This window comes from Sceloporus occidentalis, unplaced genomic scaffold, assembly GCF_023333645.1.
Source record: "Sceloporus occidentalis isolate IW3139 unplaced genomic scaffold, rSceOcc1.0.p SCAF_5, whole genome shotgun sequence".
Classification (NCBI taxonomy): Eukaryota; Metazoa; Chordata; class Lepidosauria; order Squamata; family Phrynosomatidae; genus Sceloporus; species Sceloporus occidentalis.
Window position 1 is genome coordinate 13,862,727 of NW_028316985.1, and position 16,688 is coordinate 13,879,414.

A 16,688-nucleotide genomic window follows, 5' to 3' on the forward strand; every position below is an offset into this window, starting at 1 on the left:
GAGTAAAGAAACTGCAGTATTCTGATCTTTATTATTAATTAATAATTAATTGGTGTGTAATTGATCATCAGGGAGAATTCTCATAAGGTAGGCATAGTCCCCTGAGATCTCTGGAACCTGCAAATACCTCTCTGGTTACCAAGTTAACTAACCCTCAGACTTCGTTCATTTTGAGTTAAATTTATTGGCAACTCATCATTCAGTTCAGTAAATTATTGTTGCATCTTATGTATATTTACCAAATTTCTTGCCCTTCAAAAGAAACAAGTGATGTGTTATCCACTTTGACTTCTCAAGGTTTCTTATCAAGAAAGCATAGAAAAGCTACCTTTCCTTGAGGGTCCCATAATCACCAGCCAGTATGGCCACAGGTAAGCGACCCTGGGACCCATATGGGGAGACAGGCAGGATATTAATAAAATAAATACATGCTGGCTGGGAATTGTGGGAGTTATGAGCCAAAAAAGTAACTTTAACAGTTCTGTGAACAATAGCCAATTGTTGCTGTTGCTGCTACTAACATTCCTGTGCTATTTATTTGTTGAATTCACCCTTTGAGGAGCATAACTCAATGCAAATGTGCATTGTTGTCTAGATGAGTAGCAGTAATGTTCTGGGTCAGTTTGAGGAGAACAGTAGTTGCTCCCAGTCTATAGCTGTTCACAATAAATTCTCCCAAGGGTTCTGTTTTATATCACTTGCAAGCAGCTTTTATGTTGCCCTCCTGTGTAAATAAATTATCACTCCAGTTCTGGCCCTTGCTAGGGAATTCCCCCCTCCCTCCCATTGTGTAAATGTTTGCTTTAATTCTGCCTCTTCCTCTGCCCTTTTCTTTCTTTAATTTTTTTTAAATGTACCCACTTCTGTATCCACTGAACACCAGGATTGGCATGTTGAACAAAAAGACTTGGTGTTATGTAGAACAATAAGAACTGGTAATGAGACATGTTGGGTACCAAGGGGAGTGATGCCTGCCTCATACATATTTGTGATTTACATTAACAAGTGATCCATCCAAGCCCAAAGGGGCTTAGAAAAGTGGCTTAACATTACACAGCTGTTGGTTCCAAATCTGCTTAGACCAAAAACACACATGCAAAAAGAGAAAAGGGGGGGGGGACCTCAACAGCAGAGGCTCCCCAATCAAATCTAGGCTTCTGCTCTCCTGTCATTTTCAAACAGGAAACGTGGAGTCCAATCATATTGATTTATGCACATGGCACTTGGTGCCAAGCATGTACACAAGGTTACGTTAAAGCTTGATTCCCCCTGATTATTTTTCCCACCATCACAACCATGTTATACTTGGCTAGGAGGCTCCTGGAAAAGAAACAGCATGCAAAGGTTTGGCTGTCATGTGCTGTGTGATATGCTTAAGTGCATTTTTAAAAAATTGTCTGTGTCAAAACTTCTTACATTTCTTAGATACATGCCTTCCTTCCTTCCTTCCTTCCTTCCTTCCTTCCTTCCTTCCTTCTGCTTTCTTTCTTTCTTTCTTGCAGTTCTGGAAATCAGCTCTCTCCAAAACTCTTTGGTTGATATCTATTAGTGTAGCTGTACAGTCCGACTAATTTTGGCAGTGTAAAACATTTGGTCATGGGTTGACTGTCGCTTGAGCCAAATAACACAATCATAGCTTGATAAGAATACCAGCTGTCAATAGCATGGTTTGCTAGATCAGATGAAAGCCCAGCCCAGCCAGGACAAGGTAATGTGTGGCCCTTCAAATGTTACTTGACTGGAACTTGCATCAGCCCTAACTAGAATCATTGATGTTAAGGGATGATGATAGCTGTAGTTCATACACATCTGAAAATCCATCCATGATAAAAATTTCTGCTTCATCAATTGGGCTTCCAGCTCTTTTAAAAAGGAATTGTTCAAACTTGTGGCAACTGCCACATCTCGCGACTGTGACATCTACAAGTTAATTATGCATTGTGCATAAAATACTTCCTGGTTTTCCATCTGCTACTTCTGGAATGATGTGACATATGTTGTCACTAGTCACTGACTGTTCAAATATCCCCAGAGAAGGAGATTAGAAATCTTTGCTCTGACCCTAAGATTCTCATTTGTATAATCAAATTAAAACCTAGAGAGTTGCCCATGCAGTGAGAACCTTTCTTCAGTCATATTCCTAAAGGGTTTTGGAAAGCAACTGCATTAAGGTAGAAATATATTGATTAAAAGTGAACTGTTGATTCAAGGCTCTGTTTGTAACTTCTAATTCAGGCACCTCCTGTTTAATTTTCTTGGCAAATGAACTAAGATCTTGCAAAGTCCACTTCCAAGATGCTTGCTTTGAGCCATCTAGATTTTTTATTATTATTATTAACCTTTATTTATGAAGCGCTGTAAATTTACACAGCGCTGTACATACAATCTTTTTAGTTAGACGATTCCCTGCCCTCGGGCCTCCAGATATATCAAAGAATATCATAGCCACCAATGAAAAGTTAATGGAAGGCCCCCTGAGCTCCAGCAGGAACCCTCACTCAGCTACTTTATTTCTGTTCCCATTTCATTGAAGTAAATGGAATCCCTTTGTGTATAGAAAGAAAGAAAAATAAAATGGCTATAGTGAGGATAACAAACTCTATGGCAGCATTCAGGTTTTTTTCTAGTTGTACAGCAGTGGCCAGGAAAGGCAGAAAAACATCTACAAGCTCTAAACAGCTTGTTTCTCCATTGCCTCACTTCCTTCATGGCACCATGCCTGTGCCTTTCTTTCTCCTACACTACCACCTACAATAGTGTAGTTACATCAGTACAGTTACACTGGCCTGCTTACTCTGGCATAGTTACACTGGGGTCATAACAGCACATATGCCTCATCTGCATGGCCCAAAAAGCACATTTCTCCTCCTAATCTGATGACACATGTCCCAAAACCCAGTTCTGGTGCAACCAGTTTGGATTATGTCCAGCACATTCTGCACCAGGTTTCAATGCTGTAACAACCATACCCACAATTGAGGCTGCAACAGTGAAGCCCTAAACTAGAATACAAGCCTTCATCATCATCTGAGCCTGCCAGGTGTTGCCTCTCTTAAAGCAGATGACCCTATAGGTCCTGTTATGCCAAGGCAGCTAACTAGCATCAGGCTGTAACAATGTTAAAATCGAGTAAAATAACACTCCTGTTACTACAGATCTTCTGGGAAGATCTGGAGCCCTCCATTCCTGCACCCCCATGGCTATCTACATGGGTGCCCTGTTGGAACATCCGCTGCTGCTGTGATTTACTCATTCTGAAGTCAGAATGGGGATGACACAAGAACAGAGGAGAAATAGGCCTTTGGGTCCATGCAGATGAGGCATATGTGCTGTTACTACCCCGTGTAACTATGCCAAGGTAAGCAGACCACCACCAGGCAGCTTGTTCTGACCTCAGAAGCGAGATACCAGCAGCAATGGTGGACATATCTGACAGCTCAGCAGGACACCCATGCAGACAGCCACCACAATGCAGGAATGGAGGAAAAGGTAAATGTGAATATTTGTGGAGATTTAAGACAACTCAGACAGCATTGTTCTAGATTAAAACCAGAGGAGTAAGAGATGTAAACATAACATTGTTGAGGTCTACCTTTACTGCTGTCATTGGACCAATCAGGCTAATTCCTGCTTACTCTTCATACCTCCAACATTTCACAGATGAAAACCAAGGTATATGTAGACCAGCAACACCAAAGTGTAGTCAAGATGGCAAAAGTTACTATTGAGAACCAACACACAAGCTAGAAGGGGCTGCAAAAGTTTGCTTTTGCCTGGGCCATCTGAGAAAGGCAAGATTCTGCTTCCTCCTATTCTCTCCCCCGAATAGATGGTTTTAAGCATTGTCAGCCCTATTGTACACAGACAGAGGAGAAGTATTAGGTTAGCCTTCCCAAATCATTAGTCATGCTGGACAGGGCTGATGGGTGTTGTTGTCAAGCTAGAGAGCAACTGGCTGAGGGCAGGAGTGATGTATTATGCACTCATAGCTTTCAAACTCAAGATTAAAATGTGTCAATAAAGCCATAAGGCCATGAATAAAAGCATTTTGCCACACACAAAACAGGCTAATTAAGAAAAGTGAACCAAACACCAACATGACAAGGTGTATTCTTCTGTTCTTCCTTCTTCTCTCTCATTAGAACATAATATAGTAAAAGTTTTGCTTACTTTGTAATGAAGACAGGAGAAATGTAAAAAAAAATTGGCAAAAGCAAAATAACAAAACTAATGGATTTAATTTCATGTTGGGTAACTTCCACAAGCTGTGTAAATACTAAAGACAGACAGAGAGCGAGAAAGTGGGTATGGCAGCCATGAAAGAATTAGCAAAGACCCTGAAGATATACAACTGAGTACTAAAGTCAGAATCGTCCACGCAATTGTATTCCCTATCACTTCATACGGATGTGAGAGTTGGACAGTAAAGGAAGCAGACAGACAGAAATGTATTTTTACTTATTTATTTCCAGGATTTATATCCTGACTTTCTCCCACAAAGGGATTCAAGGCAGGTTACAATATTTTCAAAAGACAGAGCTAAAACATGATTACAAAGTTAGAATATAATTAAATTCTATCAGCCTTAAAACATAGGTTAAAAACAGCATAGTTAAAAACAGTAAAAACCATTAAAACAGTAAAACAGCACACTACATTATTTAAAGAAAATTCACCCACCAAATGGCTGCCTAAATAAAAATGCCTTCAGCTGCTAGTGGAAAGAGAGCAGGGAAGCGGCTGACCTAACTTCATATGGCAGGGAGTTCCACAGTCTGGACTCTCCCGAGTCCTCACCAACCTCCTGCTGATCTTAATGCCCAAGCTGGCTTGCATAGGGAGATATGGTCCTTCAGATAGTCTAGACCCAAGCTGTTTAAGGCTTTAAAGGTCAAAACCAGCACCTTGAATTCTGCCCGGAAATGGACTGGTAGCCAATGTAGCTGTTTCAGCAGAAAATCAAAACATTCAAGATGTGGTGCTGGAAAAAAGTGCTTAGGATACCATGAATGGCCAAAAAGTCAACCAAATGGATCATTTAATAGATCTAACCAGAACTCTCCTTGGCCGCCAAGATGATCAAATTGAGGCTGTCATACTTTGGCCACGTAATGAGAATGCACAGATTACTAGAAAAACCAATAATGCTACGAAAGATAGAGGGTAGAAGAGGGGAAGACCACGTGCCAGATGGATGGAGTCATTCAGGAGGGTAATAGACATGAGTTTTCAGGGACTGAGCAGAGTAGTGGAGGATAAAGAGTCTTGGAGATGTCTCATCCACAGGGTTGCCATGAGTCGGGGCCAACTCAAAGGCAGCGAACAACAACAACATTGACTGAAGGGCCTAACTACCCTAAAGACATCAAATCCCATCTGATCTTGGAAGCTAAGCAGAGTCATCCCTGGTTAGTACAGTGGGCCCTTGTTATATGCTGGGGTTTGGTTCCAAGATGTATAACAAAATCTGTGTATGCTCAAGTCTCATTAAATATAATGACATAGCAAAATGGTGTCCCTTATAAAAAATGGAAAATCAAGGTTTGATATTTGAAATTTATACTTTTTTTGAACATTTTCAAACCGTGTATGCTTGAATCCGTGTATAAAAAATCTGTTTATAAGAAGGGCCAACTGTACTTGGATATGAGACTGCCAACCAATACCAGGTGCTGGTATTGCAGATGAAGGAACTGGAAAAATCACCTCTGAGTATTCCTTGCCTAATAAAACCCTATGAAACTCATACAGTTGCTAAAACTGACAGGCTCTAGGCACCAACAGCCAAAGTCAAAGACCTATAAAACTCACTGGTTGCAGTGAGAACTTACTGGGTAATGCTTAAATCTTTCCCACTGAAATCAGTGCTACTTAAAGTGTTTAAATTAGACTAACCTGAGCTATTATCCTTCTAAGGAATTGGAAGCTGTAGATAATGTTTGGTTTTTCAACAAACAGAGGACCTAATGTGAGTTACTGTAAATTTGAGCTGGAAAATGCATGCATATATATCATCCTATATGATAAGAATGAATCATGCATGCAGACCATATGTGAAAGTTGTGAAATGGACCACAGAGGGAACCATTTTAATACATATATACAAATGGAGATGAGTGTGCTGAGTATATCAGCCATCAGGTTAATGAACAAGGGCAACTAGTTTGATTGGCTTACTTCTGAAGAGATTAACATTGCAATCCAATATGCATTTACTCAGAATTAAGACCAATTCTTAATTCATGGCATACTGCAGACCAAGTAAATTCAAGACAACAGCCCAACTTGCATGAGATGTGTGAACCATATAGCTTTTATATGGCATAAAGATTTATGGATTCTATCTCACATCATCAGATCAGATCGTTCCCTCCCATGTCCTGCCCCATCAAACCCTGTGCTCCTGTCTTTTTTCTCTCCTACCTCCACAACCTGAGAGTATGGATTTGGCTGGTAACCATGTTATCCCTCTACTTGAGTCTCGATGCTCAGGCAGGGAAACAGCCAGGAGACCATAAAATGTAGCCATAGCCCATGTGCAAATCATGGGCCATGTAGAAACCATGGACTCTGTTCCCCATTCCTATTTAAGCTATGCATTCTCTCAACAACCAAAATCATACTGAGGGAATCCAATGGGATCAGAGAGAAGCTGACCAGTTTTCACAGCATCCATACGCGAACCCTGTTAGGAGTACTGAAGCAAGACCGTTATGCACAGTTTTCACTGTGTAACCATTAAGCCAAAACAGATTTCTGGTCTCCCAAATCACCAAAATAAATTGGGAAAATATTGATTAATGTTGCTTAAATGGAAAGTGGACAGGGATCAAAGAAGAACAACTAAAGTGTTTTAACACTCACTATTCCTTTTAAAATGCAAAATTCCTTTGAAGTGCAGCAAAGCATCTGGCCATTAGGAGCCCTGAAAGTGGAAAGCAATGGAGAACATTAAAGGCTGAACAGCATTGCCTCAAGCAACTAGCACCACACACTTGGAATCTTAGGAAACAATTTTCAGTTCACTGGCCAGCTGGAGACCTACTGAAGTAAATTATGTTTGTTGAAATATAATTTAGAGTTCACAGATAAGCTGAATCAAAAGACAGCAAATAGGGATCTGTCTTGCATGTATGTCAAGCTACCTGTATGTGCAATTTACCGCATTGTCACATCTTTTTGAACAAAGGAGTGAGAGAAAACCAGGAAATAAATAGAGGCGGCAAAAACACACACACACACACACAAAAAAAAACAGTGAAAGAGAGTCAAGGCTGAAGAACAGAGAATTTACATCTTAGCTGAATTTATAGAGACTTCTACTTCCACCTTGTTTAAAGTCCTGTGTATTGCTACACTCCTTCTAATATGTGGGCATGTGTGTTTTGAGGGCTGTATAGAACTTGTGCAAGAAAAAGCTCTCCCATTTACTTTGCATTCCCTTGGGACAGCCTTCCTCAACCTTGTGCCCTCCAGATGTGTTGAGCATGGGATTACAACTCTCATCAAACTGACTGAATTGGAGGTTGAAGAGATTGTTGGCCAACACACATGGAAGGTTCCCCATCAGGAATGGCTGCCTTGGGGTAATCTGTCAGAATCCATGTGCTAGAAATGTTAAAAACACCCATTCTCCCTCTTCTTCTTCCTTTGGTAGGAGAGGGACAGAGTTCTCACCAGAGGACTGTACTGATCCCTTGTAGAAGGCTCTTTAAATTAAGCCTAGGCAGAAAATCAGAAAGAGCTAGCATTGTGTAGAATAGTAGACTAGGGGCCCATTCAGACTAGCTTTTACCCCAGATCAGGAATCGATCCTTGCACATGAAGTTCATATTCACCCTGAATCCCCCATAAGCCAGTCAGAGGCTTTCACACCCATTCCCTGGCAAATGACCCTTAGCATGGGACATTTAAAATTGGGGCATTTGCCATTTCTTTTGGAAAAAAAAACGGGTTCTGCTGAATATGAACTTGCCCCCGATCATGATCAGGGCAAGTTCAAGAAGGGATTTAGGTCAGAGGGTGGGCAGAGGGCAGAGCATTCCCTCCCCTTCATCGGAGGAGGAGGAGGAGGAGGATGTAGGAGAGGGGGAAGGGTCAATTCAGGTCAGGTCAGAGGGAGGGGAGGGTCGGAAGGAAGGAGGAGGAGGAGGAGGATTGCCAAGGGAAATTGGACTGCGGGGCCAAGCCGGAGGAGGGATATAGGGAAATCAGGCTGAGGAAGGAGCACCTCTCTCTTTTGATCTTTGATTTTTGACAATCTATGCGCATGATTTTTTGGGTGACATAGAATGTGTGTGTGCTTGCTTGTGCTACTTTCATTTCCTCTTGCTCCTGGAACTTAAGAGCCTTTATTATTGTTGTTGTTGTTGTTGTTTGTGTTATATGCGGATGCTACAACCAGAATGCCTGCATTACATTTCCCTTTCATTTCCTCTTGCTCCTGGAACTTAAGAGCCATTATTATTATTGTTATTATTATTAGTAGTAGTAGTAGTGTTATATGCAGATGCTACAGTCAGAATGCCTGCGCTGCATTTCCCTTTTATTCCCAATTGATTCCATGGGTCAGTTGGAACTGACAGGTCACTCTCTCTCAGCCTCAGTGGAAGGCAATGGCAAACCTCCTCTGAAGAGAATGTAAGCAGGAGGAAAAGGGTCAGTTCAGTTCAGGTCAGAGGCAGGGCATGAACAGAGCTCACATCAGGCACCTCCCCCCTTTTTTTATTTTTTAAAATTATTTTTGACAAAAAATGCACATGTTTTTTGCTTCAGGTAGATATATAGATAGATAGAACGTGGCTAGCTGCTTGTTCACTTTCCCTTTCATTTCCTCGCTTCCAGCAAAGGGGAAATGTTGCAAAGAGTACTTTGCAAAAAACTTTTTCTCCTTTGCAAATGAATGCTACAATTTGAATATTACAATGTTTCTCTTTCCAACTTGGCAAATTGGCAAATTGATACATGCTTTTGCTACTGTCTTTAATTCAGGGATAGCCTAGGGAAAGCAAAAAGGAATGCACGGCATCGCATTCTTTTCTGGCATTCCGAGGTGAGGAATTTATTATTATTATTATTATTATTATTATTATTATTATTATTATTACATGTGTATGAGGCATTCTGGGGTGGCAAGGAGGGGGAGATACAGGATGCAGAGATGGCATTAGCTTGCATTTGGGGGCTGAAAATGGGACCAAGGACAGATCATAACCTGCACTGACCCAAATGCCCACAACACACACATACACACACAAGAGGTTTTTAATTTGACAGAATCTGTGCATTCTGGTGCCTGGCTCTTTAAAAATAAGGAGGTGGGGAAGCACACTTCCGATGCCCCAATGAGTGCTGAAAACGTCCCCTATGATGATTGCGAAACTAAATTTGATTGACAGCCAGGCACCTTCATGTTAAACCCGATTTCTCTAAGAGGGCATTTGGGTTAAAATGCCCCTGATTTGTAGTGGGCACTTGCTTACGGAGAGATTCGGGAGGGCCCCCCCTGAATCTGCCCAGTTACACTCAGGGCAAATAGCTCAGTGTGAATAGGGCCAGAAGGACTCTAGGAGAGCAAGGCCCTTGCTTGGCCATGGAAGTGACCTTCAGCAAGTGATGCTCTCTGAGCCTGAGAGGAAGGCAATATTCCTTTGGCAGTGGCTATTAATGGAACTGACTTGTATGGAAACAAAATATACTTCCAACCCACCTCAAGCAGCTGATGCCAAGGGGCTAATCTTTTTGAGCCCTCTGGCTCTCAGAAAATCCCCTAAACTAGCCATTTGCCCTCAGGTGCATTGTGAATCCCTTCCCATTGCCACTTTTGAAGAAAGATGCCACCATTTGTCCAGTCAGAGTTTGTCCAAGGAAAGAAAGTGAAGCCATTCTGTCCTTTGCCTCAGACATAAAAACATCTTCGGCCAACATGAACCAGAAGCAGCATCTGCTCTCATGTTTTCTGCTGTGTTCACAGGAATCAGAGCATCTGAACAATGATTTAAAAAACACTTTTCAACCTTATGTTGAAGAGGAATTCCTGCAAGTTGAAGAAGATGCCTGGCCTACAGCTACTATACAGAAATGCCCCCAGAATGACCTCTTCTAATGGCTTACCTGTTTCCACAGAATTTCTAGGGAAATGATGTGTCCCACCCTTCCAAAAAAATAAATCCAGGACTTCCATGTAATGGTTCTGAAAGAGTCAAGCAAAAAAACCTGAGAGACTTATGAACATGTTTGCTAAAGTTCTTCAATTTTCTTAAAATAATAAAAAAAAACTTTTCCAACCAAACTATTTGAACAGCTTGGTCACTGATGTACAAGCCAGGTTTTCCAGAAAAGAAGCTTATATTGCACCAATCCACTGGAGTCCTCAGAGAAGGCTTCAGCCAGTGTGAACATAAATAGACTGACATGGCCAACCATTTCATAAGCCTTTTGGACATAACTTGGATTATTTCTGCATGATTAGTAATTCACCTGAAATCCAGGACTTGCTGCTTCTCCATTTGCTCTGGAGTAGAGCTTAGTCAAGTTTCCCTTTTCAACCACAACTCCCAGATTCCCGCAGCCTGCAAGTTGTAATTCAAAAGAGTGACTTTCTCAAGTTCTGCCCCAATGAAAGATATGAAAATCAACAGATAAGAGGAAAGCCTGTGAATAGGACTCAGAGAGAGTGATGATGTTTGGTTAATACTTGGCTAGTTTATTTCAAGGGGATACTTCTTTTGGAAAGTGGTGTTACTCAAAAAACAAACAAACCCAACACCCGGCAACATGAAGATAGCAGTGAGGTTCACACTATAGTCATGTGTGGTTGATGGCATCCATGTCAGTAAGGCAGTAACTCTCCTCTGGGTTAAAGTCTGGATTTAAATGAACCATCCACAGTACTGGACCTTATCAACTAAATATGTTCATCCCCTCGGATAGCTTTGTTAAAGTTCACACTAAAACCCAGAGCAGATTCTGGCACACAGACATGGAAATCATCAGCTGAATACTGGCTCAATAAGAAACCAAAATAGAATCTGGAGAAACTCAGATTATACCATAAATTGCACAATGGTAGTGTTCAGCACAAGGATGATATAGTGCATCCATCATGTGATTATACGAGTTACACTTTGCAAGCACAATTTAGGATCTTAACCAGTTACTGTATCTCCCTTCAGTCTTGTTTATTTCAATGCTTAATATGCACACACTGGTGTACAACTACTGTATGTGCACACAGTTCTTTGGATCCAACTACTACCCCTAGGTGGGGAAAAGGAATCACAATATATCATACCAAAAGATCCCAAAGTTTGTATAATCTGAGCAGTGCACATGTTGAATGGAGGGAAGTTAGAAGCACAGATCACATGTACAATCTCATTTTAATCCTTCCTGGATTTATGTGTCAATTTTGTCTCTGACCAACCAAGTTACTGAATTACATTTTGACAAATCAGGGTAGGTGTATGCCTCATTGCAAAGTATTGCTGTAAACCTTTTCAACAACGGAATGAAGAAACACTTTTGTTTAAAAAAAAGCTTTGAGGTATGAAATAGGGTGCCAAAAAGGAAGCAAACATCAGGAGGGAGGACAGACACCAGCTCTGGGGGAACATACAAGGAGAATTGATTTTCCATATTGATGCCATCTGCAAATATTGTGGCTCTCAGGCCTACAGACTGACCCAAAGGATTTGTTTGCTTACAGCATACTCAATTATATTCTGCCTTCCTTTGCTCTTTGAGTAACACTTTATCTGACAAAGAGGTTGAAAAATAAATAGCCCCCATTCCATCCCAAGGAACTACTTTTCCTAATACTACTCTGACCATATATGCCTTTCTTTTTCCATCCACCCAACTGCCAGACTACATGTATCAGCCATATGCCATAGCATTACTAGTGATAATAAATATATCCTTACTACTAGGATTTTTTTTAAAGTAAAACAGATCTGAGGTTGCAACCAAAAGGACAACCTCCTTTCTTTTTTTTTTCTTTTTTTTTTTGTGCAGCCTCAAACCTGTTTTCCTTTTTTTTAAGTCCTACTAGTAAGACTATATGGTGATGTTGTAGAGAAGGAAGATGATGTACACTTCTTGTACCTGAACATTTTCCCAAGTAAATGTGGGTAGGTGGGTGGTTGCATGTGCTGTCATTGGTCAATTTATGGCAACCCCATGGATTTCATACAGTTAGGCAAAGAATCCTCAGATGTGGTTTTGCCAGTTCCTTCCTCTGAAATATAGCCTATAGCACTTGGTATTCCTTAGTGATCTCCCATGCAAGTACTAACCAGGGCTGACCATGCTTAGATTTCTAGATCAGATGAGATCTGGTTTCCTAAGGGTATTTAGGCAAATGCTACACCATAATCCCAATAAACACCTAACTTCCTCCACAGTACATAGTTTAGTGCTATATACATAATTACACCAACCTTATTAATCCAAGTCAATTGAACTATGTTTTGGGGAAGCAATTCTCATTATGTTTAATGGGGTTTAGGGTGCATCTACACTGTAGAAATAATGCAGTTTGACAACACTTTAAGTGCTGTAGTGCCATCCTATGGAATCCTGGAATGCATAGTTTTGAAAGTTTTTCAGCCTTCTCTGCCAAAATGTGCTGGTACCTCTCAAAACTACAAACCCCGAGATTCTGTAGGTTGGAGCCATGGCAGTTAACACATCAAACAGTATTAATTCTACAGTATAGAATGATGCATTCTCAGGTAAGTTGGAAATATAGGTTTCTACATGTGAGTACAAAATAGCATTCACATCTCAAATCTCTGGGTTTCACTACTGAAACAACGATGGTATTGGCACTTTCATGCCAGCTCTCTCTATGAAACCTATATAAAATCCAGCACAAAGAAACCAGATCATTAGCGTGGCCCATAAAGGTTGCTTCTGGAGTCCATCAACTTTTTCCACTATAATGGCTGTTGAAAGGTCTGATGTACATTCCATGTAACCTGGGGCAGTAGTTAATTTCCAGTAGCTTCTAAACTGCTGTTTCTTAGCAGTAGAAAGCAAAGGACGAAAATGTTTCTGTACAAAGGAGAGACTGCATTGTATATTTCACATTATTTAAAAGACTGCAAACCTCATAGATCTACCTAGCATTAATTTGTGTAAACACTTCTATCATACAACCCAGAGTAAATGGAAGAAAAGACTATGGTCATTTCTAACAATACAGCCTTCCAAATTGGTTGCATCTTCAAGAATGGAATAAAAAGCATGCAATCCTTTTTGGCATGTTATCTTAAAGTCACTGGAAACTGGGAGCAAGGAAAGAACATGACGATACCATCTTCTCATTTAAGTAAAATAAAAACAAACCCAAAACCTAGTGGCTCTTATGGTAGTTCTTTCCCAAGACATGTAAAGGAAAACATTTTTCAGACAGTACTTGGAACGTGCCTTGATATTTTATCCAGCAACCTTGCAAAACACTAGTCTAAACATCCTAGTACATAACATGTTCTGTTCCAGATCGATGACTTTTTTCCCCTGTTGGTTACATATGGGCAGCAAAATGATACCAGTATTCTCCCTCTTTTTTAAAATCAATACACTGAAACCCAACATAAAGCAAACATGGGTCACAGGATGTTGCATTGTAGCAAACATGACTAGTTCATGAACTGATCAGGGACTCTCAGACTTTGGAGCTCTCTCTCTAGGTCAGAATAGCAGGGACCTTGCTTTCCTTCCATGGGCAAGTTAAAACATTTTTATGCCATCAGGCTTTTAAAATGATGGGAGTGAGCTTGTAATGCTGTGAAGTGCTGTTTTTAAGGTTTGCATGTTGTCTTTGAATGAAGTTTTAATGTTTCTAACTTTGTTATATATGCTTTTGTTGAAGCTTTTGTATAGTTTTAGTCAGTACTGGGGGGTTTTAATCTGTTGTTAGTTGCCTTGAGTGTCATTATTGAAAAAAGGTCAGGCCATAATTAAAATCATCATCATCATCATCAGAATTGATTGGCAAAGCAGAAGGTGAACAAGTACCAATCCCACCACACATTCCCCTGCATAAGGCGAAGCAGAGAAAGAAAATAAACTTGTTTGTAAGCTATATAGAAAGCAGCTTTACTCACAAAGACCTGTATATAATCAACACGTTTGTATTTTTGAAGAAAACAGGATACAAGGAATGTTACAATGGAAATTCCAGAGCATCACACAGACAGAGACTCTTCTCAAAAATGCTGTTATAGAGGTGAGAGGAAAAAGCAAAGGAAACAGGTAAAGCAGAGAGCAAAGGAAGGAAAAAGAGAGTGTGTGAAGAAAAACTAACAGAAAGTTACCATAAACCAACATGCAAAACTAGCCAATAATAAATATAGTCAGCCCCCTGTAGTCACAGATTTTATAATCACAAATTCAACCATCAATGGCTTGAAGCTATTTTTAAAAATCTAAAAAAAAAAAAAAAACTTTGACATTTTATTTAAGAGGCACCATTTTACCACCCTACTGTATATAATGGGATTTGAGCATCCACTGATTTTGGTATCCATGGAGGATCCTGGAACCAAACCCCAATGCATACCAAGGGCCTAGTGTATAGGAATGCAAAGATTGCCTTCTTCAATATTGCATATATGTTGTCTTGGAATGAAATCCCATTTCTGAACCTAAAATTGGTCCATTGGACATGCAGTCAGAAAAATGTTCCTGTTATTCACTATAATAAAGGCAGCCTCAAGGAGGGAACATGCTTACCCAGATTTCCCTTCCATCCATTTTTCACATTGCTTTCCCCACTCCTCTCCTTCTGGGAAAACAAGAGCACATCTAATGTTTGAATCTAAGGTTTTGTTTACACCCTCCTTCAGTCTTTGCCATCCATGGCTTGCACCTCTCTTGTCCCTTCTCCCCAACATCTGTACTCTTTTCTCTTTCAGCTCCTTGTCTTTGTACTGCATGGCTATGCAAATGCTCAAACCAGCCTTTGGGGATGATCTACATAATACAGTTATTGTTAAGGAAAATGCAACATGGGATATACAGTGAAAGAAATAAAACATGTATGTGAGAGTCAGGGTGACTCAGCAAAAAGCAATTAGGAGCCACACAGGTGTAAAAGGTAATGCAATTAGCAAGTCCTAAATGCCAAGGACAGAAATATAAAGTGGATAATTGAACACACCTGAGAATTGTTAAGTGGTCAAGGCTGAGATGATGAAATCATTAATTATGGGATGAACCAAGAGAACCAATGAAAATGGTTGTACACGCCCACTGGGTGGAAACTGACAAGAGTGGGTGGTGTTTTCCAATGACTATAATAATGGCTATGAATCCCAATGTATTTTGTGGGTAGTAGTGGATAGTTGAGGAGTATTATTGGATAGTTTTGGAGCTGTATATAGTAGAATAAAGTAGATCTTTTATATAAGACTACTGAGTTGTCTGGTGTCTTGAGTGAAGATACAAGAGCCAGCTGGATCCTGAAGAAGTGGGAAGACTTCTGTGGAAGCAAGAGTGAGAAGGCTTGGAGAGTTTGTCAGGGTCTTCAGCCTATTCTCTGTAACTCTGCTGCTTTAGAGCAAAGCTTTAACCACTGGCCAAAACTGGTCAGCGCCGGTGCATAACAAGGTGGTGAGTTCGAGCCAGAGGTGAAGAGCTACAACTCCCATCATCCCTGACAGTTATAATGCTTTGATACCACTTTAACTGTTATGGTTCCATCCAATGGAATCTTGTGATTTGTAGTTTCTTCAGATATCTAGATTTCTCTTCCAGAAAACTTTCATGCTATAATTCAAATGGGTTTAACTAGATTTCTCTCTAATAGAAAATTCTAAGTATCACAGTAAATTACAAATCCAAGGATTGTGCAAGATGGCAGGTAAAGGCTATGAAATGTCTCTAACTGTGCATACACCCTGGGTTTATGTACTATAGGTACACTCAGGGGCATGATGCAAGGTTCCTCTCTAATGTAGATCTATAGTTTCCATAACGCTGTTCATTAAAGAAAAGAGAAAGTGGGTCAGCTGCTCCTAAAATAGATTTGAAGAGTGTCTCCTTCACAAGCTCCAATATACTCTGGCCATCCAGGGCAGCTCTGTCCAATTTGTCAATGCAATGAAAAGTTAATAGGGGAATTAATCAGAAAAAACAGCAGGGAGGCAAAACATCTTTTGTAATAATGGGTGACTTGAAGTCATCTTCCTTCTTCCCTATGAGTGACCTGAGGGGAATTTTGTCAGACTTGCTTTCTGCCTTCTACTACAAGTCTTATTATTTCACTTACTGATCAATGGAATACTTCCTGTCAAACTAATGCTCTTGTTTTGGCAGCCACATGCCATGGTATAAGTCTATTTTTTTATTTCAATGGATGAGCTTCAGCGATGAATGAATCAGGGTCACCTTTGCGGGTACAAATAAAAAAAAGGACAAACCCCTAAATGGAGGGTTGCTACAAACATCTCAGGGCCAACTGCACACATCTGAATGAATGCTGTGATTTTGACATAATACATATTTGACAACAGTTTCATCAGCAGACTTATTTATTTATTTATTTATTTCCTGACTTTCCCCCAATCAAAGTGGCTTGCAAAGCTTAAAAGAGATACAGTTTTAAAATCTATATTTATATATTCCACCTTTTTCCCAATTTGGAAGGAAAGTGAGATATAACTAGTAGTAGTAGTAGTATT